The following is a 27,293-nucleotide window of genomic DNA, read 5'->3' as shown; positions in this document are numbered from 1 at the left end:
AACTCCACACAGACAGTGACCCAAGCCGGGAATCGAACCCGGGTCCCTGGCGCCGGGAGGCAGCAATGCTAACCACTGTGCCACCGCGCTGCCCCAGGAAGCTTTTCAATGAAGTGAGGATTTCAGACTCGATCAACCTTTCAATCAGTGAGTTCCAGAGCCCAACAGCCCCCCCCCCGGGTGAAAATTATTTTCCTCACCTCCCCTCCAATCTTCCTGCCAGCTGTTTTGAATTTTTGCCCCGGTTTTTGTGGATCTGGGCAACATTTCACTATCATCACTCAATAGGCATGTCATCGATGGAAGGGGGAAGGGGTTATGCCCATTTTGGAGAGATAAGACAGTGCAGACACAGAGGTCTTAGACTGGGATGAAGAGAAGGATCTGGAATGTTCCTCAGAGGAGAATGGATAAACAAAGGAAAGTACAGCACAAGAACAGGCCCCTTGGCCCTCCAAACCTGTGCCGATCATGATGCCCTAACTAATCTAAAAAAAACTCACTGCCTTTACTCGGTCTATATCCCTCTATTCCCTCCCTGTCCTGGACCCATCCAGCTCCTCTTAACTGTTGCTAATGTTGCCTCTGGCAGTGGGTCCCAGGCACCCACCACTCGGTGTGAAAAACATACCCCGCACACCTCCCTTAAGCTTTGCCCTCTCACCTTGAACCTGTGCCCTCGTTGTAATTGACACTTCCACCCTTGGAAAAAGCCCCTGACTATCCACAGGTTACTGTACAAGATGAGAGCTCGCCATGTTGGGGATAATTTCTCAGCACCGATAGAGAAATGGTGAAATAACAGGAAACAGAGTCAGGATGAATAGGTCATTTTCAGGTTGTAAACTGCAGTTGGTGCCACAGGGATCAGAACTGAGCCTCAAATATTTACACTCTTTATTCATGACATGGATAAAGGAATCGAGTCCACTGGAGACAAATTTGCAGGTGATACATAGATCAGAAAGCAAGTTGTGAGGCAAATTGGGACGGTAAATGGAAAGTTATCTTTTATTACAAGGGGGGGGGACGGAATTGGGGTATAAAGACAGGAAGTCTTGCTGCTGTTGTACAGGGTAAGACTGAAGGAAGGATAGACCTGCATTGGAAGTACTTCTGGGAAGGTTCACTCGGCTGATTCCTGGGATGAAGGGATTGTCTTATGAGGAAAAATTAAGCAGATTAGATCTATCTTCATTGGAATTTAGAAAAATGAAAGATATTATTGAAACTTTTGTGAGGCAACTTGACAGCGTACCTGTTGGGAAGATCTTTCCTCTCAAGGCGGAATGAGAGTATAAAAATTGGCATGTTGCAGTTGTATAGAACTTTAGGTAGGCCACGTTTGGAGTATCGTGCACAGCTCTGGTCACCACATTACCAGAAGGATGTGGAGGCTTTGGAGAGGGTACAGAGAACGTTTACCAGGGCGTTGCCTGGTTTGGAGGAAATTAACTGTGAAGAAATGTTGGAAAAAACTTGATTTGTTTTTACTTGAACACTGGAGGCTGAAGGGCGACCTGAGAGATGTTTACAAAATTATGATGGCCATGGATAGAATGGGTAGTTGGTTCTTTTTCCCAGGATAGAAATGTCAATTACTAGGGGACAGAGGTTTGAGGTAAGAGGGGGAAAGTTTAAAGGAGATGTGAGAGGCAAGTTTCTTTTACACAGAGGGTGGTAAGTGCCTGGAATGCACTGCCAGAGAAGGTGGTAGCAGCAGATAGGACAGCAACATTTAAGAGGCATCTTGACTGGTATATGAATAAGCAGGGGATAGCGAGATACAGGCGCGTAGAGGCAAAAGGTCTTTCGCTTAAAATGGCGTCATGTGTCAGTGCAAGCTTGATGGGCCAAAGGACCTGTTCCATTCTGTACAGTTCTTTGTCCTTTGGAATTTTACCCACTAATCCCCCTAATCTTAGCATTTCAGGACACTAAGGGGCAATTTTAGCATGGCCAATTAACCTAACCCGCACATCTTTGGACCGTGAGAGGAAACCCACGCAGACACGGGGAGAATGTGCAAACTCCACCCAGACAGTGACCCGAGCCGGGAATCGAACCCAGGACCCTGGAGCTGTGAAACAGCAGTGCTAACCACTGTGCTACCGTGCCGCCCTACGGTGGGGCTGTTAGTAAATGGTGACCTATTAAAAATGGAATTGGGTGTGGAGGTTGAGGTGTCTCCACTATTGGGGAGCAGACACTTCCAGGCCGGTATTCAACTTAGAAACACAAAGGCCTGTTTTGAGCAAGAGGTCAGTGAGAGCATGCCCCCCGCTGCCACCCTGGATGAACCTGTATCTGGGGGTCACCACTGCAGAGCAGCTTTCTCGAAGGTCAGCCCACGGAAAGCGACTGGTCCGGATGGGGATACCCAGACACGCACTCAGATCCTGCGTGGATCGGCTGGCGGGGGGAGTCACAGACACCTTCAACCTCTCTCTACAACAATCTGAGGTCCCTATCTGCTTCAAGAAGGTGACCATCATCCCGGTACCTAAGAAAAACTAATCAGCGTGGCCTTAATGACTATCGGCCGGTGCCTCTGACATCCATCGTTATGAACTGCTTCGAAAGGTCAGTCACGGCACGAATCAATTCCAGCCTCTCGGAGAACCTGGATCCGCTACAGTTTGCCCACCGCCGCAACAGGTCCACAGCAGACACCATCTCCCTGGCCCTACACTCAACCCTGGAACACCGAGATAACAAGGACACCTATGTCAGACTGCTATTTGTTGACTACAGCTCAGCCTTCAACACTATTATTCCCACAAAACTCATCTCCAAACTCTGTGGCCTCGGCACCTCCCTCTGTGACTGGATCCTGAACTTCCTAACCCACAGACCACAATCAGTAAGGATGGGCAACAACACCTTCTCCACGATCATCCTCAACTCCGGTGCCCCACAAGGCTTTGTTCTCAGCCCCCCCTACTATACTCCTTATACACCTCTGACTGTGTGGCCAAATTCCCCTCCAATTCGATTTTCAAGTTTGCTGACAACACCACCATAGTGGGTCGGATCTCAAATAATTACGAGACAGAGTACAGGAGTGAGATAGAAAATCTGGTGAACTGATGCGGCAACAATAATCTCTCCCACAATGTCAACAAAACAAAGGAGATTGTCTTCAACTTCAAGAAATAGAAAGGGTCGAGAGCTTCAAGTTTTAGGTGTCCAGATCATCAACAACCTGTCCTGGTCCCCCCATCGCACACTATAGTTAAGAAAGCCCACCAATACCTCTACTTTCTCAGAAGACCAAGGAATTTTGGCATGTTAGTTATGACTCTCACCAACTTTTACAGATGCATCATAGAAATCATTCTTTCTGGTTGTATCACAGCTTGGTATAGCTCCTGCTCTGCCCAAGGCCGCAAAGAACTACAAAAGGTCGTGAATGTAGCCCAATCCATCATGCAAACCAGCCTCCCATCCATTGACTCTGTCTACACTTGCTGCTGCCTTGACAAAGCAGCCAGTATAATTGAAGACCCCACGATCGCAGACATTCTCTCTTCCACCTTCTGCCTTCAGGAAAAAAGTACAAAAGTCTGAGGTCATGTACCAACCGACTCAAGAACAGCTTCTTCCCTGCTGCTGTCAGACTTTTGAATGAACCTACCTCGCAATAAGTTGATCTTTCTCTACACCCTAGCTATGACTGTAACACTACATTCTGCACTCTCTCCTTCCCTTCTCTATGCTTTGTCTGGGTAGCAATACTTTTCACTGTATGCTGATACATGTGGCAATAATAAATCAAATCAAATCATATCTGATTAAGAACATAAGAACATAAGAACATAAGAAATAGGAGCAGGAGTAGGCCATCTAGCCCTTCGAGCCTGCCCCGCCATTCAATAAGATCATGGCTGATCTGTTGTGGCTCAGTTCCACTTTCCCGCCCTCTCCCCATAACCCTTAATCCCCTCTCTTATCAAAAACCCATCAACCCGCTTCTTAAAAATATTTAGCGAGGCAGCCTCCACCACTTCAACGGGCAGAGAATTCCAGAGATTCACCACCCTTTGAGTGAAGATTAAATTCTTTGAATAAGTGATAATAATGGGTAGAATCATAGAATAATAGAATCACACAGTGCAGAAGAGGATTTTTGGTCCATCGAGTTTGTACAAGCACATGAGAAACACTTGAGATATGACACTGAAGTTCTGAAGAGCAGTTGGATAGGCTCGGGTTGTTTTTGGTGGGGCAGAGATGACTGGAGCAGAGAAGACTGAGGGGCGACGTGATTGAGATGTAGAAGATTATGAGGGACATGGACAGAGTGGATAAGGAGCAAAACTGTTCCCTTTAGCTGAAGGGTCAGTCACGAGGAGACATAGACTCAAGGTGAGGGGCAGGAGGTTTCGGGGGAATGTAAGGAAAATCTTTTTTACCCAGAGGGTGGTGATGGTCTGGAGTGCGCTGCCTGGGAGGGTAGTGGAGGCAGGTTGCCTCACATCCTTTAAAAAGTATCTGGGTGAGCACTTGACACGTCATAACATTCTGGGCTATGGGCCAAGTGCTTCTAAATGAGATGATGGGAGGTTAGGCAGTTCTCGCATGTCCGTGGAGACACAGTGGGCCTCTCCTGCACAGTATGATTGAACACCACCACCACGAGGTTCCCCTGCAAGCCACTCACCATCTTGACTTGGAAATATATTGCCATTCCTTCACTGGGTGAAAAATGTGGGACTCCCTCTCTGACAGCACTGAACGTGTACCTACACTGCATGGACCAGCAGCTCACCACCACCAGCTCAAGGGCAATTAGGGATGGGTAATAAATGCTGGCCTGGTCAGCAACACCCACATCCCATGAAATATTTACGAGAAGCTATACTGAGGTTCAGAACACGTTACATTCCTGAATGTGTGTTCCGAGAATCATAAAATTCCTGCAGCGCAGAAGGAGGCTATTTGGCCCATTGAGTCTACATGATTGCAATCCAACCCAAGCCCTATTCCCGTAACCCCACAGATTTACCCTGCGATGCCCTGACACTAAGGTCAATTTAGCATGGCCAATCCATCTCACCCGCACATCTTTGGACTGTGGAGAAAACTCATGGGGAGAATGTGCAAACTCTCCACAGGCAGTAACCTGAGGCCAGAATTGAAGCTGGGTCCCTGGTGCTGTGAGGCAGCAGTGCTAACCACTGTGCCACCGCGACGTCCATCCTATTTATTAAACAGGAGCTAAGCTACAAAATGAGAACAACAAGCTCCATATCCTTCCTGCAAATGTTTGCGATTATATTACAGAGCGATGTCATTAAAAACAGTTCCTTGGCCCCCTTTGCCAATACGCTTCACTCTCTAATAAAGACTTTAATAAGGCTGTCATACTGTGAGCTTCAGAATTTCATTGTAAACATCTGGCAAATCTCCTGGCATCTGTACTTTAATTGCCAATCTTTTTTGAATATTCCCTTAAAAAGAAATATGTTCTGATGAAGGTTTAATAAATGACTGTAAGCGTTAAGGTTTAGGTCTGATTTCTATTGTCCGTCCACACTGAATGGTTAAAAATGCAAGAAAGTTCCTTTGTCTTTTATCAATAGATGAACCTCAGAAAGTCCTTGTTTTTCCGAATATTGGTTTGGCTGAGATGAGATAACGCAGGTTGGAAATAAACCTTGGGGTTTTTTTCACCAGTCCTTCCAATTAAACCTGAAACTGCCAGTGAAATTTCTTTCAAGTTTCATTTCAGTCTGTAAAGAATTATTATTTAAAACTGCATCTGCTTTGATCTTTGAAATTGGAAGAGGGAAGGTTGCTCCTTTGTTAGCTGGTAAAATCTACCTCTCTTCCCAGAGACACTGACATCTTTCTGAACTCGAGTTAGGGGTTTACTTACTGAGAATCAGATTATAACCACTGGAATAAAATCATGCTCCATTATATTAATTTATAAAACCAATATTCCCCCTTAATAGATTTAACAGGGAGGAGGATAAGTAACAACAATGAGAATTCCAACCTTTTCTGGATTCAGCCAGTTAAAATAATTCTCAAAATTAATTTTGGAGATTATTGTTCAAGTGACATAGAAACAAAGAAACGTAGAAACTAGAAGCAGGAAAAGGCCTTTCAGCCCTTCGAGTCTGGTTTGATTATGGGTTATCATTGAATCCAATATCCTGACCCCCTCCTTTGCCCCATATCCCTTGATCCCTTTAACCCCAAGAGCGATATAGAACATAGAACACTACAGCACAAACAGGCCCTTCAGCCCACAAGTTGCGCCAATCATATCCCTACCTACCCGGCCTATCTATAACCCTCAATCCCATTAAATCCCATGTACACATCTGATTATTTTTCTTATTATCCGACAACATTTCGGCTTCAACTACATTCTGTGGGAGTGAATTCCATACATTCACCACCCTCTGGGTGAAGAAATTTCTTCTCATCTCAGTTCTACAAGATTTATCCCTTATCCTCAAACTATGAACTCCAAGTTCTGAATTCCCCCACCATTGGGAACATTCTTTCGGAATCCACCCAGTCAAATCCTGTTTGAATTTTATAAGTTTCTACAAGATGCCTTTTCACTCTTCTAAACTCCAGTGAATATAATCCGAACTGACCTAGTTTCTCCTCATATGATGGACCTGCCATCCCAGGAATCAGCCTGGTAAACCTTCACAGTTCTCCCTCTATAGCAAGGGCATCCTTCCTCAGACAAGGATACAAAAACTCCACACAATCCTCCAGATGTGGCCTCACCAATGCCTTATACAATTCCAGCAAAAACAGAGAACATAGAACAGTACAGCACAGTACAGGCCCTTCGGCCCTCAATGTTGGGCCGAGCTATGTCCAAACCCAAGATCAAGCTATCCCACTCCCTATCATTCTGGTGTGCTCCATGTGCCTATCCAATAATCGCTTGAAAGTTCCTAAAGCGTCCAACTCCACTATCACAGCAGGCAGTGCATTCCACACCCCAACCACTCTCTGAGTAAAGAATCTGCCTCGGACATCCCTCCTATGTCTCCCACCATGAACCTTATAGTTATGCCCCCTAGTAACAGCTACATTCACCCGAGGAAATAGTCTCTGTACGTCCACTCTATCAATCCCCCTCATCATCTTATAAACCTCTATTAAGTCACCTCTCATTCTCCTCTGCTCTGAAGAGAAAAGCCCCAGCTCCCTCAATCTTTCCTCATAAGAGCTACCTTCCAAACCAGGCAGCATCCAGGTAAATCTCCTCTGCACTCTCTCCAATGCTTCCACATCCTTCTTATAGTGAGGTGACCAGAGCTGAACACAATATTCCAAATGTAATATTTGGAATAAACATCTCTATCCCTACACTCAAATCCTCTCGCTATGAAGGCCAACATACCATTTGCCTTCCTTCCTGCATGCTTACTTTCAGGGACTGAGGCATGAGGAAATCAATGTCTCATTGAGTATCCATCTCTCAATTTACAGCCATTCAATAATAGTCTATCTTCCTCTTATTGCCACCAAAGTGGATAACCTCACATTTATCCACATTATACTGCATCTGCCATGCAGATTCCCACACACTTCGCCTATCCAAATCACACTGAAACATCTCTGCATTCTCCTCGCAGCTCACCCTCCCATCCAATTGGAGAGGGTATATTTATCTCCCACTTCCAAATGATTCATATATAATGTGGACAGTTGGTGCCCTTGCACAGATTCCTGTGGAACCCCACTTGGAGGGCAGCACGGTAGTGGTTAGCACTACTGCTTCACAGCTCCAGGGTCCTGGGTTCGATTCCTGGCTTGGGTCACTGTCTGTGTGGAGTTTGCATGTTCTCCCTGTGTCTGCGTGGGTTTCCTCCAGGTGCTCCGGTTTCCTCCCACAGTCCAAAGATGTGCGGGTTAGATTGAATGGACGTGCTAAGAAATTGCCCCTGAGTGTCCAGGGATGTGTAGATTCGAGGGATTAGTGGGTATAATATGTAGGGATATGGGGGTGGGCCTGGGTGGGATTTGGTGCAGACTCGATGGGCCGAAGGGCCTCTTTCTGCACTGTAGGGTTCTATGAGTCTATGATTTGTCACTGACTGCCAATCAAGAAAAGATATGACAGCGCAGAGTCACTGAGCAGAGACTGATAGCCAAGTTCCGCACACATGAGGACGGCCTCAACCGGGATCTTGGGTTCATGTCACACTATCTGTAAGTCCCATGACTTGCCTGGGCTTGTAAAATCTCACTTACTGTCCTGTCTGGAGACAATACACACCAATGCTTAATGCTATCTCCAATCACATTGGCTGCACCTTTAAGACTTGAATAGCAGATTAACTGTAAAGATTCGCATTCCAATCAGTATTCTGTAAACTGTGTGTGCCTTTATATGCCCTGCTTCTGAACAGAACTCTCCACTCACCTGACGAAGGAACAGCGTATTCCAAAAGCTTGTGGCGTTCACTATCAAATAAACCTGTTGGACTTTAACCTGGTGTTGTGAGACTTCTTCCTGTAATCAGGAAAATATCCATTGATGCCAATTCTTTGCGTCCTATCTGCTGACCAGCTTTCTATCCATCTCAAGACATTACTTGCAATCCCTTTGGTTTAACTTTATATAGTAGCTTGTTATCTGTAGTCTGTCGAAAGCCTTTTAAAAGTCCACATAGACCACATCCACTCGTTCTCCTTGGTAAACTCTGCTAGTTACATCCTCAAAGTATTCCAATAGATTCATCAAGCATAATTTCCCCTTTGTAAATCTATGCTGTCTTGATCTGATTATAACACTGCCTTCCAAATGCTGAATTATACCCATGATAATACACTCCACTAACTTCCCCAGTACCGACATTAGACTCACTGGTCTATAGTTCCCTGTTTTCTCTCTACCTCCTTTTTTGAATAGCGGGCTTAAATGAGCGACCCTCCAATCTGTAGAAACCAGATTAGAGTCCAAAGAATTTTGGAAAATGACCACCAATGGATCTACTATTACCAAGGGAACTTCCTTAGGTACACTGGGATGAGGTTTATCAGACCCTGGAGATTTTATACAGCTCATCAATGAAAATCTCATCAATTTTCCCAACACTACTAATCATAGAATCCCTACAGTGCAGAAAGAGACCATTAGGCCCATTGAGTCCACACTGACCACAATTCCACCTAGGCCAGATCCCCTTTACCCCAGCTATTTACCCGGCTAGTCCCCCTCACACAAGGGGGTGATTTAGACTGGTCAATCAACCTTACCCACACATTTTTGGAGTGTGAGAGGAAACCTACACAGACACGGGGCCCGAATCTAGTATCACATTGCACTCAATTCAGGCGCTCCAGTTAGTGAGGAGGTAGGTGCTTGAGATCTCTGCTTGAGATCGGTTGGTGGGGAGGGGCTGCTGCCACTCAGCCTGAGATCAGTGAGGGGGAAGGGGGGTTCCGCTGCCACTCGGCCTGAGATCAGTGAGGGGGAAAGGGGGGTCCACTGCCACTCTGCCTGAGATCAGGGAGGGGAAAGGGGGGGGTCCACTGCCACTCAGCCAGAGATCAGTGAGGGGAAAAGGGGGGTCCACTGTCACTCTGCCTGAGATCAGTGAGTGGGAAGGAAGGGTCCGCTGCCACTCTGCCTGAGATCAGTGAGGGGGAAGGGCGGGGGGGGGGGGGGTCCGCTGCCACTCTGCCTAAGATCAGTGAGGGGGAAGGGGGGGGTCCACTGCCACTCTGCCTGAGATCAGTGAGGGGGAAGGGGGGGGTCCACTGCCACTCTGCCTGAGATCAGTGAGGGGAAAGGGGGAGTTCCACTGCCACTCAGCCTGAGATCAGTGCGGGGAAAGGGGGCCACGATCATTCTGGGTGGTGGGGGAGTGGGGGGATAAGGGGTCAGTAATGTTGCAGGGGGTGGGGCAATGTCTGTGGGGGCCAGGGGAAGGCATTATCCAGCCCGGGGCAGGGGAGTCACATTCTATCATTTTTTTTCTTCTGCACATGCGCAGTTGGGGGCGTTGATCAGAGCTGCAGGGTTTTGGGCACGTTAAGCCTCACCCACGGGCTTGCGCAGTGTGATTTGGAATCACTGATATTTTTTCAGGCAGAGTGCGTATGGGGGGGCGCCTAAGAACGGGTTTAAAAATTGGATCTGAAACTCTCCCAATTTCAAGTCCGCCCAGCACTGAGAATCAGAGCCCAGACAGAACGTACAAATGCCACACACCGGAATTGAACCTGGGTCTCTGGCGCTCTCAGGCAGCTGTGGTATCCACTGTGCCACCATGCTACCCACTGATCATAATCACTGATTATAAAACTGGAAATAATAGATTAAAATATTTAAAATAAAATCAATAGGGTGATTTTAACTACTTATTTTTCATGTGAAATAGGCAGTAGAAATTATTTTTAAGTCTTACTGTTGATTTTTTTCCCCCAAGACACTAGTGTTGCTAAAACAAAGATAAGGTCATTATTGTCCCCGTGGACATTTTTGGGGGACAGATTGCAGCTTTCCCCAAGGCTGGAACCACAGTGCCTTCAGTCACAGAGTTTGTCACTCCTTTGTCCAGGCAAAGTACCTTCCAGAATCACAGGGGTTGCCACACTCTTACTGTGCAACGCCTGTGTGATGCCCGCCAATGAATCACATGGTGGGAGCTCAGCGTTGAGGAGGAACTTCTTCGCTCAAAGGGTGGTGAATCTCTGGAATTCTCTGCCCGTTGAAGTGTTGGAGGCTACCTCGCTGAATATATTTAAGTCACGGGTAGATAGGTTTCTGATAGACAAGGGGGATTAAGGGTTATGGGGAGAAAGCGGGAAAGTGGAACTGATCCACTTCAGATCAGCCATGATCTTATTGAATGGCGGGGCAGGCTCGAAGGGCTGGATGGCCCACTCCTGCTCCTATTTCTTATGTTCTTATGAGATATCGGAGGGATGTCCGAGGGAGATTCTTCACTCAGAGAGTGGTTGGGGTGTGGAATGGACTGCCTGCTGTGATAGTGGAGTCGGACACATTAGGAACTTTTAATTGGATAGGCACATGGAGCACACCAGAATGATAGGGAGTGGGATAGCTTGATCTTGGGTTTGGACTTAGCTCGGCACAACATTGAGGGCCGAAGGGCCTGTACTGTGCTGTACTGTTCGATGTTGCTATGGGCAGCACAGTGGCACAGTGGTTAGCGCTGCTGCCTCCATACAGAGTCTGCACATTCTCCCCGTGTCTGTTTGGGTTTCCTCTGGGTGCTCCAGTTTCTTCCTACAATCTGAAAGACGTACTGCTTAGATGTTAAATTCTCCCTCGGTGCACCTGAACAGGTGCCAGAGTGTGGGGATTTTCACATCGGCCGGGGCAGTGAGTTTAAAAATTGGCAAGTCATGTTGATGCTTTCTAGGACCTTAGTTGGGCCGCACTTAGAACATAGAACATAGAACATAGAACATTACAGCGCGGAACAGGCCCTTCGGCCCACAATGTTGCGCCGACCAGTCTTATTTTTAAAAAAAAACATTGACCCACTAATCTAAACCAATCCCTTTTCGTCCATAAACCTATCCACCAATCTCTTAAACGCCCCCAAACTAGGCGCATTTACAACTGCAGCAGGCAGGGCATTCCAGTCCCTCACCACCCTCTGGGTAAAGAACCTGCCCCTGACATCCGTCCTATAACTACCCCCCCTTAATTTAAAGCCATGCCCCCTCGTGCTAGATTTCTCCATCCGAGGAAACAGGCTATCACCATCCACCCTATCTAAACCTCTAATCATCTTATATGTTTCTATAAGATCCCCTCTTAGCCGCCTTCTTTCCAGTGAAAACAACCCCAAATCCCTCAGTCTCTCCTCATAGGACCTCCCCTGCATACCAGGCAACATCCTGGTAAACCTCCTCTGCACCCTCTCCAAAGCCTCCACATCCTTCCTGTAATGTGGGGACCAGAACTGCACACAGTACTCCAAGTGCGGCCGCACCAGAGTTGTGTACAGTTGCAACATGACGCTGCGACTCCTAAATTCAATCCCCCTACCAATAAACGCCAAGACACCGTACGCCTTCTTAACAACCTTATCATGAGATGACTTTGGCTGATAGGATTAAGGAGAATCCTAAGGCGTTCTATAGGTATGTCAAGAATAGAAGGTTGGTCAGGGCAAGATTAGGGCCAGTTACAGACAGTAGGGGGAAGTTGTGTGTGGAACCGGAAGAGATTGGAGAGGCATTGAACCATTATTTCTCTTCGGTGTTCACACAGGACGATATGAATGTAGCTGAGGAGGTCACTGGGGTGAAGGGGTGTAAAATAGAAAGTATTGTAGTTGATACAGAGGATGTGTTGGATATTCTAGAAGGGTTGAAAATAGATAAGTCCCCTGGTCCTGACGGGATTTACCCTAGGATTCTATGGGAGGCAAGAGAGGTGATTGCAGAGCCACTGGCTCTGATCTTCAGGTCGTCGTTGGTCTCTGGTATAGTACCGGATGATTGGAGGACAGCGAATGTTGTCCCATTGTTTAAGAAGGGGAGCAGAGACTTCCCTGGGAATTATAGACCAGTGAGTCTTACTTCTGTAGTGGGCAAGGTTTTAGAAAGAATTATTAGGGATAGGATTTATAGTTATTTGGAGAGTAATGAATTGATTAGAGATAGTCAGCATGGTTTTGTAGCGGGAAGGTCGTGCCTTACTAACCTTATTGAGTTCTTTGAGAAGGTGACCAAAGAGGTGGATTGGGGTAAGGCAGTAGATGTGGTATATATGGATTTTAGTAAGGCGTTTGATAAGGTTCACCATGGTATGCTTCTGCAGAAAATGCAGATGTATGGGATTGGTGGTAATTTAGGTACTTGGATCAGGAATTGGTTAGCAGATAGGAGACAGAGGGTGGTGGTTGATGGTAATTATTCATCATGGAGTTCGGTTACGAGTGGTGTGCCTCAGGGATCTGTTTTGGGGCCACTGCTGTTCGTAATCTTTATTAATGATCTGGATGAGGGTATAGTTGGGTGGATTAGTAAGTTTGCTGATGACACCAAAGTCGGAGGTGTGGTAGATTGTGAGGAAGGGTGTCGAAGTTTGCAGGGTGACTTGGACAGGTTGCAGAGCTGGGCCGCGAGGTGGCGGATGGAGTTTAATGCGGAGAAGTGTGAGGTAATCCATTTCGGTAGGAATAACAGATGTGTTGAGTATAGGGCTAACGGGAGGACTTTGAATAGAGTGGAGGAGCAGAGGGATCTAGGTGTATGTGTACATAGATCCCTGAAAGTTGGGAATCAAGTAGATAAGGTTGTTAAGAAGGCATACGGTGTCTTGGCGTTTATTGGTAGGGGGATTGAATTTAGGAGTCGCAGCGTCATGTTGCAACTGTACACAACTCTGGTGCGGCCGCACTTGGAGTACTGTGTGCAGTTCTGGTCCCCACATTACAGGAAGGATGTGGAGGCTTTGGAGAGGGTGCAGAGGAGGTTTACCAGGATGTTGCCTGGTATGCAGGGGAGGTCCTATGAGGAGAGACTGAGGGATTTGGGGTTGTTTTCACTGGAAAGAAGGCGGCTAAGAGGGGATCTTATAGAAACATATAAGATGATTAGAGGTTTAGATAGGGTGGATGGTGATAGCCTGTTTCCTCGGATGGAGAAATCTAGCACGAGGGGGCATGGCTTTAAATTAAGGGGGGGTAGTTATAGGACGGATGTCAGGGGCAGGTTCTTTACCCAGAGGGTGGTGAGGGACTGGAATGCCCTGCCTGCTGCAGTTGTAAATGCGCCTAGTTTGGGGGCGTTTAAGAGATTGGTGGATAGGTTTATGGACGAAAAAGGAGTGGTTTAGATTAGTGGGTCAATGTTTTTTTTTTAAAAATAAGACTGGTCGGCGCAACATTGTGGGCCGAAGGGCCTGTTCCGCGCTGTAATGTTCTATGTTCTATGTTCTATGTTCTACTTGATTCCCAACTTTCAGGGATCTATGTACACATACACCTAGATCCCTCTGCTCCTCCACTCTATTCAAAGTCCTCCCGTTAGCCCTATACTCAACACATCTGTTATTCCTACCGAAATGGATTACCTCACACTTCTCCGCATTAAACTCCATCCGCCACCTCGCGGCCCAGCTCTGCAACCTGTCCAAGTCACCCTGCAAACTTCGACACCCTTCCTCACAATCTACCACACCTCCGACTTTGGTGTCATCAGCAAACTTACTAATCCACCCAACTATACCCTCATCCAGATCATTAATAAAGATTACGAACAGCAGTGGCCCCAAAACAGATCCCTGAGGCACACCACTCGTAACCGAACTCCATGATGAATAATTACCATCAACCACCACCCTCTGTCTCCTATCTGCTAACCAATTCCTGATCCAAGTACCTAAATTACCACCAATCCCATACATCTGCATTTTCTGCAGAAGCATACCATGGTGAACCTTATCAAACGCCTTACTAAAATCCATATATACCACATCTACTGCCTTACCCCTATCCACCTCTTTGGTCACCTTCTCAAAGAACTCAATAAGGTTAGTAAGGCACGACCTTCCCGCTACAAAACCATGCTGACTATCTCTAATCAATTCATTACTATCCAAATAACTATAAATCCTATCCCTAATAATTCTTTCTAAAACCTTGCCCACTACAGAAGTAAGACTCACTGGTCTATAATTCCCAGGGAAGTCTCTGCTCCCCTTCTTAAACAATGGGACAACATTCGCTGTCCTCCAATCTTCCGGTACTATACCAGAGACCAACGACGACCTGAAGATCAGAGCCAGTGGCTCTGCAATCACCTCTCTTGCCTCCCATAGAATCCTAGGGTAAATCCCGTCTGGACCAGGGGACTTATCTATTTTCAACCCATCTAGAATATCCAACACATCCTCTGTATCAACTACAATACTTTCTATTTTACACCCCTTCACCCCAGTGACCTCCTCAGCTACATTCATATCGTCCTGCGTGAACACCGAAGAGAAATAATGGTTCAATGCCTCTCCAATCTCTTCCGGTTCCACACACAACTTCCCCCTACTGTCTGTAACTGGCCCTAATCTTGCCCTGACCAACCTTCTATTCTTGACATACCTATAGAACGCCTTAGGATTCTCCTTAATCCTATCAGCCAAAGTCATCTCATGCCCTCTTCTAGCCCTTCTTAACTCCCTCTTCAACTCCCTCCTAGCCAATCTAAAGCTTTCTACTGCACTACCCGAGCCCTCAAGCCTCATCCGAACATAAGCCTCCTTCTTCTTCCTAACCAACAAATCAACTTTTTTTGTGCACCACGGTTCCCTTGCCCTACCAATTCCTCCTTGCCTGACAGGGACATACCTATCACAGACCCACAGTAGCTGCTCCTTGAAAAAACTCCACATTTCAGACGTTCCTAGTCCCTGTAATCTCCTAGTCCAACCAATGCTTCCTAATTCTCTCCTAATGGCCTCATAATTACCCTTCCCCCAGCTAAAACTACTGACCCGAGGTTCATGCCTATCCCTTTCCATCACTAAGGTGAACGTAACCGAATTGTGGTCACTATCACCAAAAAGCACACCAACTTCCAAGTCTAGCACCTGGTCTGGCTCATTTCCCAGCACCAAGTCCAATATAGCCTCACCTCTAGTTGGCCTATCTACATATTGAGTTAAAAAACCTTCCTGCACACTTTGAACAAAAACTGACCCCTCTAACGAGCTAGAGCTATAGCAATTCCAATCAATATTAGTAAAGTTAAAATCCCCCATAACAATTACCCTATTACTTTCACTCCTAACCAGGATCGTCTCTGCAATCCTTTCCTCAACCTCTCTAGAACTTTTTGGAGGTCTATAAAAGACTCCCAACAGGGTGACCTCTCCTCTCCTATTTCTAATTTCTGCCCATACTACCTCAACAGACAAATCCTCATTAAACTTCCTCTCTGACACTGTGATATAGTCCTTGACCAATAATGCTACTCCACCCCCCCTTCTACCTCCTTCTCTACTCCGACTAAAGCACTTGTACCCCGGCACCTGCAACATCCATTCCTGACCCTGCTCTATCCACGTCTCTGAAATGGCCACAACATCAAAGTCCCAGGTACTGATCCACGCTGCAAGTTCATCCACTTTATTGCGAATACTCCTCGCGTTAAAGTATATACACTTCAAACCTCGCTCCGCCCCACCCCCACAATGCCGTGCAATGCCATCCCCTTCTATGCCCCCCTCACTTTCACCCCCTCTACCCAGGATCCCACTTGGAATATAGTGTTCAGTTCTGGTCGCCATACTACGAGAAGGATGTGGAGGCTTTGGAGAGGGTACAGAAAAGATTTCTGTTTTATTTATTTATTGACTTTGCTGGGAGTTGATACGTCTGAATAACAAACGCTGCCCTTCTCAACAGATTTCACCTCCCATGAAGACGAATAAAGACCCCTTTGGTTCACTAATGTCCTTTAGGAAAGGAAATCTGTAGTTTTTAACCTGGCCTGACCTACATGTGACTCCAGAGCCACAGCAATGTGGTTTATCTTTAATTTCTCTATGTCTCCATGGGAGGTGAAATCTGCTGACACAGGCAGTGTGTGTTACACATCCCTAATTCCTGTTGAGAAGGTGATTGTTAACCTCTATAACTGCTCCCTAAAATGATCTGAGCAAGCCACTCAGATGTCAATGAGCAATAAATGCTGATGAACAAACTGGCATTGACTCAACACTATAAATAAAACATTACAGCACAGTAACAGACCCTTCGGCCAGTCAAGCCTGTGCCGACACAGATGCCTCTCTAATATTTTCTTGCCTTGACGAGGCCCATATCCCCCTTTTCCTGGCCTTTTTATGTCTCTATCCAGAGGCCTCTAGAATGATGTTATAGGATCTGCCTCCAACACCTCCTCTGGCAATGTTTTCTGGTATTCATCAGCCTCTGTCTGAAAAACTTGCCTCTTACATCTCCTTCTCCCACTCTCATAAGAACATAAGAAATAGGAGCAGGAGTAGGCCATCTAGCCCTTCGAGCCTGCCCCGCCACTCAACAAGACCATGGCTGATCTGTCATGGCTCAGTTCCACTTTCCCGCCCTCTCCCCATAACCCTTAATCCCCTCTCTAATCAAAAACCCATCAACCCGCATCTTAAAAATATTTAGCGAGGCAGCCTCCACCACTTCAACGGGCAGAGAATTCCAGAGATTCACCACCCTTTGAGTGAAGAAGTTCCTCCTCAACTCCGTTCTAAACCACCCCCCCTTTATCTTGAGGCTGTGCCCCCTAGTCCTACTGTCTTTTTTGAGCGGGAAGAGTCTCTCCACCTCTATCCTATCCATCCCATTCATCATCTTATACGTCTCAATGAGATCTCCCCTCATTCTTCTAAACTCTAACGAGTACAAGCCTAGTTTATTCAGCCTCTCCTCATAGCTCAACCCCCTCAACTCCGGTATCAGCCTAGTAAACCTCCTCTGCACTCCCTCCAAGGCCAAAATATCTTTGCGCAGGTGCGGCGCCCAAAACTGCACACAGTACTCCAGCTGCGGCCTCACCAATGCCCTATACAGCTGCAGCAAGGCCTCCTTACTTTTATATTCAATCCCCCTCGCTATGAAGGCCAGCATCCCATTCACCTTCCTGACCACATGCTGCACCTGCAAGCTGGGTTTTTGCGACTCATGCACAAGGACCCCGAGGTCCCTCTGCACCGTCGCCTGCTGCAGTTTTTCGCCACGTAAGTAATAGTCCTTCCTACCATTCTTCCTACCAAAGTGGACCACCTCACACTTGCCAACATTAAATTCCATTTGCCATTTCCTGGCCCATTCGCCCAGCCTATCTAGATCCTTCTGAAGACTCTCCACACCCTCCGCACAATTTGCCGTTCCCCCAATCTTGGTGTCATCAGCAAATTTCGACACCCTACCCTCGGTTCCCTCCTCCAGATCATCTATATAAATGGTAAAAAACTTTCAACCTTGCCCCTGAGTTATTGACCCTTCAGCCCTGGGATAAAGACTCTGTACTATCCACTCTATCCAAGCCTGTCATAATCTTGTAAAGTTTAATAGGTTTCCCCCCCTCATCCCCTGAGGCTCCAATGAAAACAATCCAAGTTTGTTTCTCCATATCCTCCAAACCAGTCAACTTCCTGGTAAATCTCTTCGGCACCCTTTTTAATGCATCAACATCGTTTCAGTAGTGTTGTGACCAGAGTTCTATACAGTACTCCAAATGCGCCTTTACCAAAGGCTTACACAGCTGATTTTCCAATTCCTGTACTCAATACCCTGACCGTGGAAGGTCAGTATGCCATGTGCCTTCTTGACTACCTTGTCCACCCAAGTTGCCACCTTCAGGGAACTGCACAGTTCTGTTTGTTGATATTTCTAAGGGCTCCACCTTTTGCTGTGTAATTTCCCTCTGTAGTAGCCCTTCCAAATTGCATCAGCTCACATTTGTCTGGGTTAAATTCCATCTGCCACCTTTCAGCTCAGAACATAAGAAATAGGAGCAGGAGTAGGCCATCTAGCCCTTCGAGCCTGCCCCGCCATTCAATAAGATCATGGCTGAACTGAAGTGGATCAGTTTCACTTTCCCGCTTTCTCCCTGTAACCCTTAATTCCCCTTGCCTACCAAAAACCTACCTACCCGTGACTTAAATATATTTAGCGAAGTAGCCTCCACCATTTCAAGGGGCAGAGAATTCCAGAGATTCACCACCCTTTGAGTGAAGAAGTTCCTCCTCAAATCCATTCTAAACTGCCCCCATTTTATCTTGAGGCTGTGCCCTCAAGTCCTGCTGTCCTTTCTGAGCAGGAAGAATCTCTCTACCTCTACCCTATCCATCATCTTCATTATCTTATACATCTCTATAAGATCCCCCCATATCCTTCTAAACTCCAACGAGTGCACACCCAGTCTATTTAGTCTCTCTTCATCGTCCAACCCCCTCATCTCCGGTATCAGCCTAGTGAACCTCCTCTGCACTCCCTCCAAGGCCAAAATATCCTTCCGCAAGTGCGGCGACCAAAACTGCACACAGTACTCCAGTTGCGGCCTCACCAGTACCCTGTACAGTTGCGGCAAGACCTCCCTGCTTTTATATTCTATCCCCCTCGCTATAAAGGCCAGCATCCCATTCGCCTTCTTGATCACCTGCTGCACCTGCAGACTGGGTTTTTGCGACTCATGCACAAGGACCCCCAGGTCCCTCTGTACCATAGCATGCTGCAGCTTTTCGCCCTTTATCCTGCCGTATCCTTTGACAATCCTCCTCACTATCTGCAACGCCCCCATTTTTTTGTACCGTTTGCAAATTTACTAATCAGACCACCTACATTTATATATATATTACAAACAACAAAAGCCCCAGCACTGATCCTTGTGGAACAAACCAGAGAAATTACAGAGAGATGCAGACACTGTGCAGCAGTTATAATAGGGAACTTTGTAAGTTTGTAAGAACCCATATGCATGCCTGGGCAGCGGTAGTGAAAAGTGCAAAGAGGGGAAAGGTCCAGGGAAATTTTTCACAGCAGTATGTGTCCAGAGCAACAACAAGGAATGCAATGTTGGACCTGGTTCTTGGGAATGATGTGGGCCAAGTCGATCATAAGTCAATGGGAGAACATTTAGGAGACAGTGATCATTGTATCGTAAAGTTTATGATGATGGTAGAAAAGGATAATAGGCAGGCCAGCGTAAAAATAATTAACTGGACGAGAGCTGACTTGAATGGGGCACAAACAGAGCTGGGCCGGTTAGACTGGAATGAAAGGTTAGCTGGAAAAACCGCAGCTGAACAATGCGCAACCTTCAAAACAGAAACAGCTCGGACACAGTCAAAGTATATTCCCTTCAAACAGAAAGTAGGACAAACAAATCCAGTGCTCGCTGGATGAAAAAGCAGTTCGAAATTAAGAAAAGAATAAAAATTGTGTCTGTGACAGATGTCAAGTACAACATAAAGTTGACAACCAAGAGCAATACAGGGCAAGTGAAAAAGCACCTTAGAGAAGTGGGATTGAGAGAAAAAAACTAGCAGCCAACATACAATGGAATCCCAAAGTCTTCCTTGCACCAAAATAACCATCCACCATTATTCTCAACAAATTTCCAGTATCCCCGTTATTAAAATAATTGAATAGTTGTCGATTTGAAATCTCTTTGTTTCCCAGTATTTGTTTAATGCTGGCCAAATCAACTCAAAATCACTTTTCTGTCCCACTTTTTGTCGAGTGAACATTGTCCCATAAGGATCGATTGTCCACACAGCATTCAATTGGTACCTTCTTTCCAGACATTGCCTTAAAAAATAACTCTGTTAATATGTCAGACAGACATATTCCCTTGTTCATCACCCCTACTAATGCAGGGTTTCAGCTGCCAATGTATTTTTGACCATCCTTTTTATCATCTTTGCTTCCCAGGCCAAAGGGCAACATTTTCCTTCCTTATCCAGGCCGAAACATGCCTCAAAATATGACTTAGCTCTGGGACATCATAATTCCAATCCAGTCTTGCCTGCACGCACAACCAATTTAACTGTACTCTCATACTCCTCAACAATGCAGTTCATTTTCTATTGGCCAGTTCCTCTTTCATTGACCATTCTTGAAATATGTCCCTGACGGTCTTACGCAATGCCTTCAGGCTCATCATATCCACTCTGAAACCTTGACGTTAATGCAGGCTTGCATGTGTGACATTCAAATTGTGTGGAAAAATGGAGGAGGAGTGCCCATCAATATTGACAGTAACTTTGGGTTCTTCCCATATACCAATTGGTATGGTCTATAACTGTACCCCCTGCTATAACATGCACCACCCACATTAATGCAATCTGCAATTTTCAGCCTGGTTGATTGGCCAATATATCCAATGGACATATACATATATATATCCATTGCTTCTAACTTTCCAAGTAATCGAAGAGATTAATTTAACATTGCACCTTCCTGTGTTGTGTGATGTATATGTTTGATAATAATTCAGGGGAAATCTCGAAAAAAGAAAAACATTGCAATTAAAAAGTGAAATGCCAAAATAAGACAACAAGACTAAGTTTATACAAATGCCCCCTTTGAACAGAAATTTGCACTAATTCCAGTAAAATATCCAGAGGCCTGTCAGATACTTAACTGAGTATTCCTCAACTTTCTATAGTCCAGAAAGTGAGAATGTTTATTGCCATTTCTTAAGGGAATCCTTAATGAAAGTGCCACGTAGCCAGACCACTTTATTGCTGACACATGCTGCTTTCATCAAACTGGGAGGATGTTATTTTCTTCCTGAAGCCAAGCTGTTTTTTTTTAATGGAGTGGCTTTTCCTCAGGCTCTGTACAAGGTACAATACAAAACAAAATAAAGATATCACGAAATGTACACCATTAAAATGTATCACAAAAGTTGTCATACCAAACAAGAATTTTCATTTTCTCATTTTTATATGACAACAAAATCCACTTATAACAAATTTGCGTGGGTGTTTCCGGATAAACTGTTCCTTCCTGGCTTTACCATAGCTTCTTAAATATCCTGGTCTGCTAAATTCATAAATTAGCTTTCCCAAGTTTACATAATTTTTTTGCCATTTGGGATGAGCCTCTTAGTGGCAATGTAATATTTTGTATCATAGAATTATATAATCTCTACAGGGCAAAAGGAGATCATTCAGCTCATAGAACATAGAACATTACAGCGCAGTACAGGCCCTTTGGCCCTCGATGTTGCGCCAACCAGTGGAACCAATCTCATGACCCTCTAACCTAAACTATTCCAATGTTATCCATATGCCTATCCACTGACCATTTGAACGCCCTTAAAGTTGGCGAGTCCACAACTGCTGCAGGCAGGGCATTCCATGCCCTTACTACCCTCTGAGTAAAGAACCTACCTCTGACATCCGTCCTATAATTACCACCCCTTAATTTGAAGCAATAGACTCCACACTGACCACAACCCTCCCCAGCCCCGATCCCCACAGCCCCACATATTTACCCTGCTAATTCCTCTGACACTAAGGGTCAATTTAGCATGGCCAATCAACCTAAGCTGCACATCCTTGGAGTGTGGGAGGAAGCTTGAGTGCCTGGAGGAAACCCACGCAGACACGAGGAGAATGTACAAACTCCACACACAGACGGTGACCCAAGCCAGGAATTGAACCTGGATCCCTGGCGCTATGAAGCAGCAGTGCTAAGTGCTGTGCTCCTGAACAGAAATATCAGATATTCTGAAGGGCTCGACTGTAATTCTCTGGGAGTTAATCTGGTCTGTAAATGTAACTTGGGCAGGAGATGGACAGAATCTTCATTGGAAACAAGTTACCCAGGTCTTCGGATATCCCAAACCAGACTGGCTAATGGAGAAGCAGGGTTATCCTCTCATTATGTTTTGTGCCTTGGAGATAAGCAGACCTGACACTCATCGATTTCTACATGTGAACATGAGTTTTTATTAAGATGCTTCGAAGTATCAGCAGACCGCATTAAGAACATAAGAAATCGGAGCAGGAGTCGGCCATCTAGCTCCTCGAGCCTGCCCCACCATTCAACAAGATCACGGCTGATCTGAAGTGGATCAGTTCCACTTTCCCACTTTCTCCCCATAACCCTTAATTTCCCTGTCTATCAGAAACCTATCTACCCGTGACTTAAATATATTCAGCGAGGCAGCCTCCACCACTTCAACGGGCAGAGAATTCCAGAGATTCACCACCCTTTGAGAGAAGAAGTTCCTCCTCAACTCCCATCTAAACTGCCCTCCCCGCCCTTATTTTGAGGCTGTGCCCTCTAGTCCTGTTATCCTTTCTAAGCGGGAAGAATCTCTCTGCCTCAACCCTATCCATCCCCTTCATTATCTTCTATGGCTCTATAAGATCCCCCCTCAGCCTTCTAAACTCCAATGAGTTCTTCACAGTTTGGGTTCTGGAAACACACCCACAACCCACAAGCTCGACAGCACAGAACCAACTGAAACCGCACACACAACCAGACACGAAACAAAGAGGAAGCTGGAGGGAAAACAAGGGATTAGAGACCAGGCAGCCGCACATTGGTAAAATTCCAGAGTCCATTATAAAAGATTTAATAGCATTGGTAAACAGTGGCAGGATCAGTCTGCGTCTGCATGGATTAATGAAAGGGAAATCATGCTTGACAAATCTACTGGACTTTTTTTGAGGATAGAATTAATAGAGTTGATGATGGGGGGAAATCAATGGATGTGGTTTATTTGGGCTTTAAGAAGGCTTTTGACAAAGCCCTACATAACAGATTAGTGTATAATATTAAAGTGTATGGGATTGGGGGTAGTGTATTGAGATGGATAGAAAACTGGTAGACAGACAGGAAACAAAGAGTAGGAATAAATGGGTCTTCTTTCCAAATGGCAGGCAGCAACCATTGGGGTACAACAGGGATCAGTGCAAGGACCCCAACTATTCATAATGTACATTAATGATTTAACATAGGGCAGGACTGACTCACATAATGGCAGGACGTTGGGGAGAGTTACAGAACAAAGAGATCTAGGGGTACAGGTTCATAGCTCCTTGAAAGTGGAGTCACAGGTGGACAGAGTGGTGAAGAAGGTATTTGGCATGCTTGGTTTCATTGGTCAGAACATTGAATACAGGAATTGGGACGTCTTGTTGAAGTTGTACAAGACATTGGTCAGGCCACATTTGGAATACTGTGTACAGTTCTGGTCACCTTATTACAGGAAGGATATTATTAAACTAGAAAGCGTGCAGAAAAGATTTACTAGGATGCTATGGGACTTGATGGTTTGAGTTATAAGGAGAGGCTGGATAGACTGGGACTTTTTTTCTCTGGAGCATCGAAGGCTGAGGGGTGACCTTATAGAGGTCTATAAAATAATGAGGGGCATAAGTCAGCTCAATAGTCAATATCTTTTCCCAAAGGTAGGGGAGTCTAAAACTAGAGGGCATAGGTTTAAGGTGAGAGGGGAGAGATACAGAAGTATCCAGATGGGGCAATTTTTTTTCCACAGAGGGTGGTCAGTGTCTGGAACAGGCTGCCAGAGGTAGTAGTAGAGGCAGGTACAATTTTGTCTTTTAAAAAGCATTTACATGGGTAAGATGGGTTTGGAGGGATATGGGCCAAATGTGGGCAATTGGGATGAGCTTACGAGTTATAAAAAAAGGGCAGCTTGGACAAGTTGGGCCAAAGGGCCTGTTTCCATGCTATAAACCTCTGTGACTAATGGATAAGCAGTGTTGTCCTCTCATTATGTTTTGTGCCAAGGGGCTATGCAGACCTGACGCTCACCGATTTCTACATGCAAATGTGAGTTTTTATTAAGATGCTTCAAAGTATCAGCAGGCCACATTCTTCACAGTTTGGGTTCTGGAACTACGCCCACAACCCACAAGTTTGACTGACAGCACAGAACCAACTGGAACCACACAAACAAACAGACACTAAACAAAGAGGAAGCTGGAGGGAAAACATAATTTCTTCAAATTTGTAGGTGACACAAAGTTAGGCAGGAGGGTGAGCTGTGAGGAGGATACAGAGATAATTCAGCATGATTTGGACAGGCTCATTTTCCAGAACCAGGTCCCCTTCCCAAGTTCGACTATCTCCATATTGCCTCAAGAAGCACAGGACAAACTCTGCCTCACCCCAAGTCCCTTGCACTAAAGGAATCCCAAGTTATGTTGGGGAAGTTAAACTTGGCCATCACAACAACCTGTTGTTTTTACATCTTCCCATAATCTGCTGACATATCAGTTCCTCTCTTCACACTGGCTGTGGGAGGTCTGAAGTACAACCCCAACAATGTGATTGCACCGCTCCTGCTCCTGAGTTCTACCCATATGGCCTCACTGCATGACCTCACCAAGATGTCCTCCCTGAAACCCATGGCAGACGCAGGATAATTTGGACAAATTTGAGGTTATCTACTTTGGTAACAAAAATAGGAAGGCATATTATTATCTGATGGTTGTAGATTGAGAGAGGGTAATGTGCAACTTTGTGTATTTTTGGTGTCTTTATCTGAGGAAAGAGACTTGGTTATCTTAATGTACCAGTCGCTGAAGGCAAGCATGTAAGTACAGCAGATGGTAAAGAAGGCAAATCGCCTTCATACCAAGAGGATTTGCGTATAAGGGCATGGGTCACACAAATTTGATTGAGTTCTTTGAGGAAGCGACAAGAAAAATTGACCAGGGCAGGACAGTCCACATTAGGAAAGCCTTCGATAAGATGGCAGGCTGATACAGAAGATGAAGGCATTTGGGATCCGAGATGAGCTGGTAAGATAGATACAAAACTGGCTTAGGCATAGAGAGCAGAGAGTAGCAATGGAAGGAGGTGTGTGACCAGCAGTGTTCCACAAGGATCAGTACTGGTGCCTCTGTTGTTTGTAATACATATAAATAATTTGGGGGGAAATGTAGGTGGTCTGATTCGTAAATTTGCAAATGACACAAAAATTGGGGGAGTAGCGGACAGTGAGGAGGATTGTCAGAGGACACAGCAGGTTATAAATCAACTGGAGATCTGGGCTGAAAGATGGCAGATGGACAAATGTGAAGTGGGGTGAAGTGGGGACAAAGTAGAAAGGGTCAAGAGCTTCAAGCTTTTAGGTGGCCAGATCAACAACAACGTATCCTTGTCCCCCATGTTAAGAAAGCCCACCAATGCCTCTACTTTCTCAGAAGACTAAGAAAATTTGGCATGTCAGCTATGACTCTCACCAACTTTCATAGATGCATCATAGAAAGCATTCTTTCTGGTTGTATCACAGCTTGGTGTGGCCCCTGCTCTGCCCAAGACTGCAAAGAACTACAAGAGGTCATGAATGTAGCCCAATCCATCATGCAAACCAGCCTTTCATCTATTGACTCTGTCTCCACTTCCCGCTGCCTTGGCAAAGCAGCCAGCATAATTAAGGACCCCACGCTCCCCGGACATTCTCTTTTCCATCTTCTTCCTTCAGGAAAAAGATACAAAGTCTGAGTCATGTACCAACAGACTCAAGAACAACTTCTTCCCTGCTGCTGTCAGACTTTTGAATGGACTTACCTTGCATTAAGTTGATCTTTCTCTACACCCTAGCTATGACTGTAACACTACATTCTGCACTGTCTCGTTTCCTTCTCTATGAATGGTATGTTTTGTCTGTATAGCGCACAAGAAACAACCCTTTTCACTATAAATACATTTGACAACAATAAATCAAATCAAAGTGACGTGATTTGGAAGGTCTACTGAAGAAGGAAAATATACAATTAATGGTAGAACCCTTAAAAATATTGGCATACAGAGGGATCTAGGCATGCAAATCCACAGTTCCCTGAAGATGGCAACTCAGGTGAATAAGATGGTCAAGAAGGCATATGGCATGCCTTCATTGGTCAGGGCATTGAGTATAGGAATTGGAAAATCATGTTGCAGCTGTATAAGACTTTGGTTAGGCTGCATTTGGAGTATTGTGTACAATTCTGGTCACCACACTGCCGGAAGGATGTTGATGCATTGGAAAGGGTGCAGAAGAGATTTACCAGGATGTTGCCTGGTTTGGAGGATATGGACTATGAAGAAAGGTTGAACAAATTTGAATTGTTTTCATTGGCGTATCGGAAGATGAGGGGGGACCTGATAAGTTTACAAGATTATGACAGGCTTGGATAGTGTGGATAGTCAGAGTCTTTTTCTCAGAGTCGAAGGGTCAATTACTCAGGGGCAAGGTTAAAAGTGAGAGAAGGAAAGTGTAAAAGAGATGTAATGAGCAAATATTTCAAACAGAGGGGAACACACTGCTGGAGAAGGTGGTGGAACCACATTCTATAACAACGTTCAAGTGGCATCTGGATAGATACATGAATAGGCAGGGAAGAGAGGGATATGGACCACATAGAGGCAAGAAAATGTTAGATTAGAGAGGCATCTGTGTCGGCACAGACTTGATGGGCCGAAGTGCCTGTTCTTTTAAAATTGCTTTTCTGCAAATCTCTCTATAATCCTACCCAATGTCTATAAACTCCTCAGATACTGAATCAGTCTGTGTCCCTGTGTAGCACTTGAACAACATTCAGGCTTGGGCTGATGGGTCGTAAGTAACATTCATGCACTGTGGCAGCCATGTGCACTATCTGCAAGATGCACTGCAGCAACTCACCAAAGCTCCTTCTGCAGCAACTTGTAAAGCTAGAAGGACAAGGACAGTAGACGTATGGGAACATCGATCACCTTCCTAGTTCCTTCCAAGCCGTTCACTATCCAGACTTGAAAATATGTCACCGTTCCATCAACGTTACTGGATTAAAGCTCTGGAACTCGCTCAGAAAG

The sequence above is a fragment of the Carcharhinus amblyrhynchos genome, chromosome 18 (assembly GCF_965287045.1).
Source record: "Carcharhinus amblyrhynchos chromosome 18, sCarAmb.v2.hapA, whole genome shotgun sequence".
Classification (NCBI taxonomy): Eukaryota; Metazoa; Chordata; class Chondrichthyes; order Carcharhiniformes; family Carcharhinidae; genus Carcharhinus; species Carcharhinus amblyrhynchos.
This window is presented reverse-complemented; position numbering follows the sequence as displayed.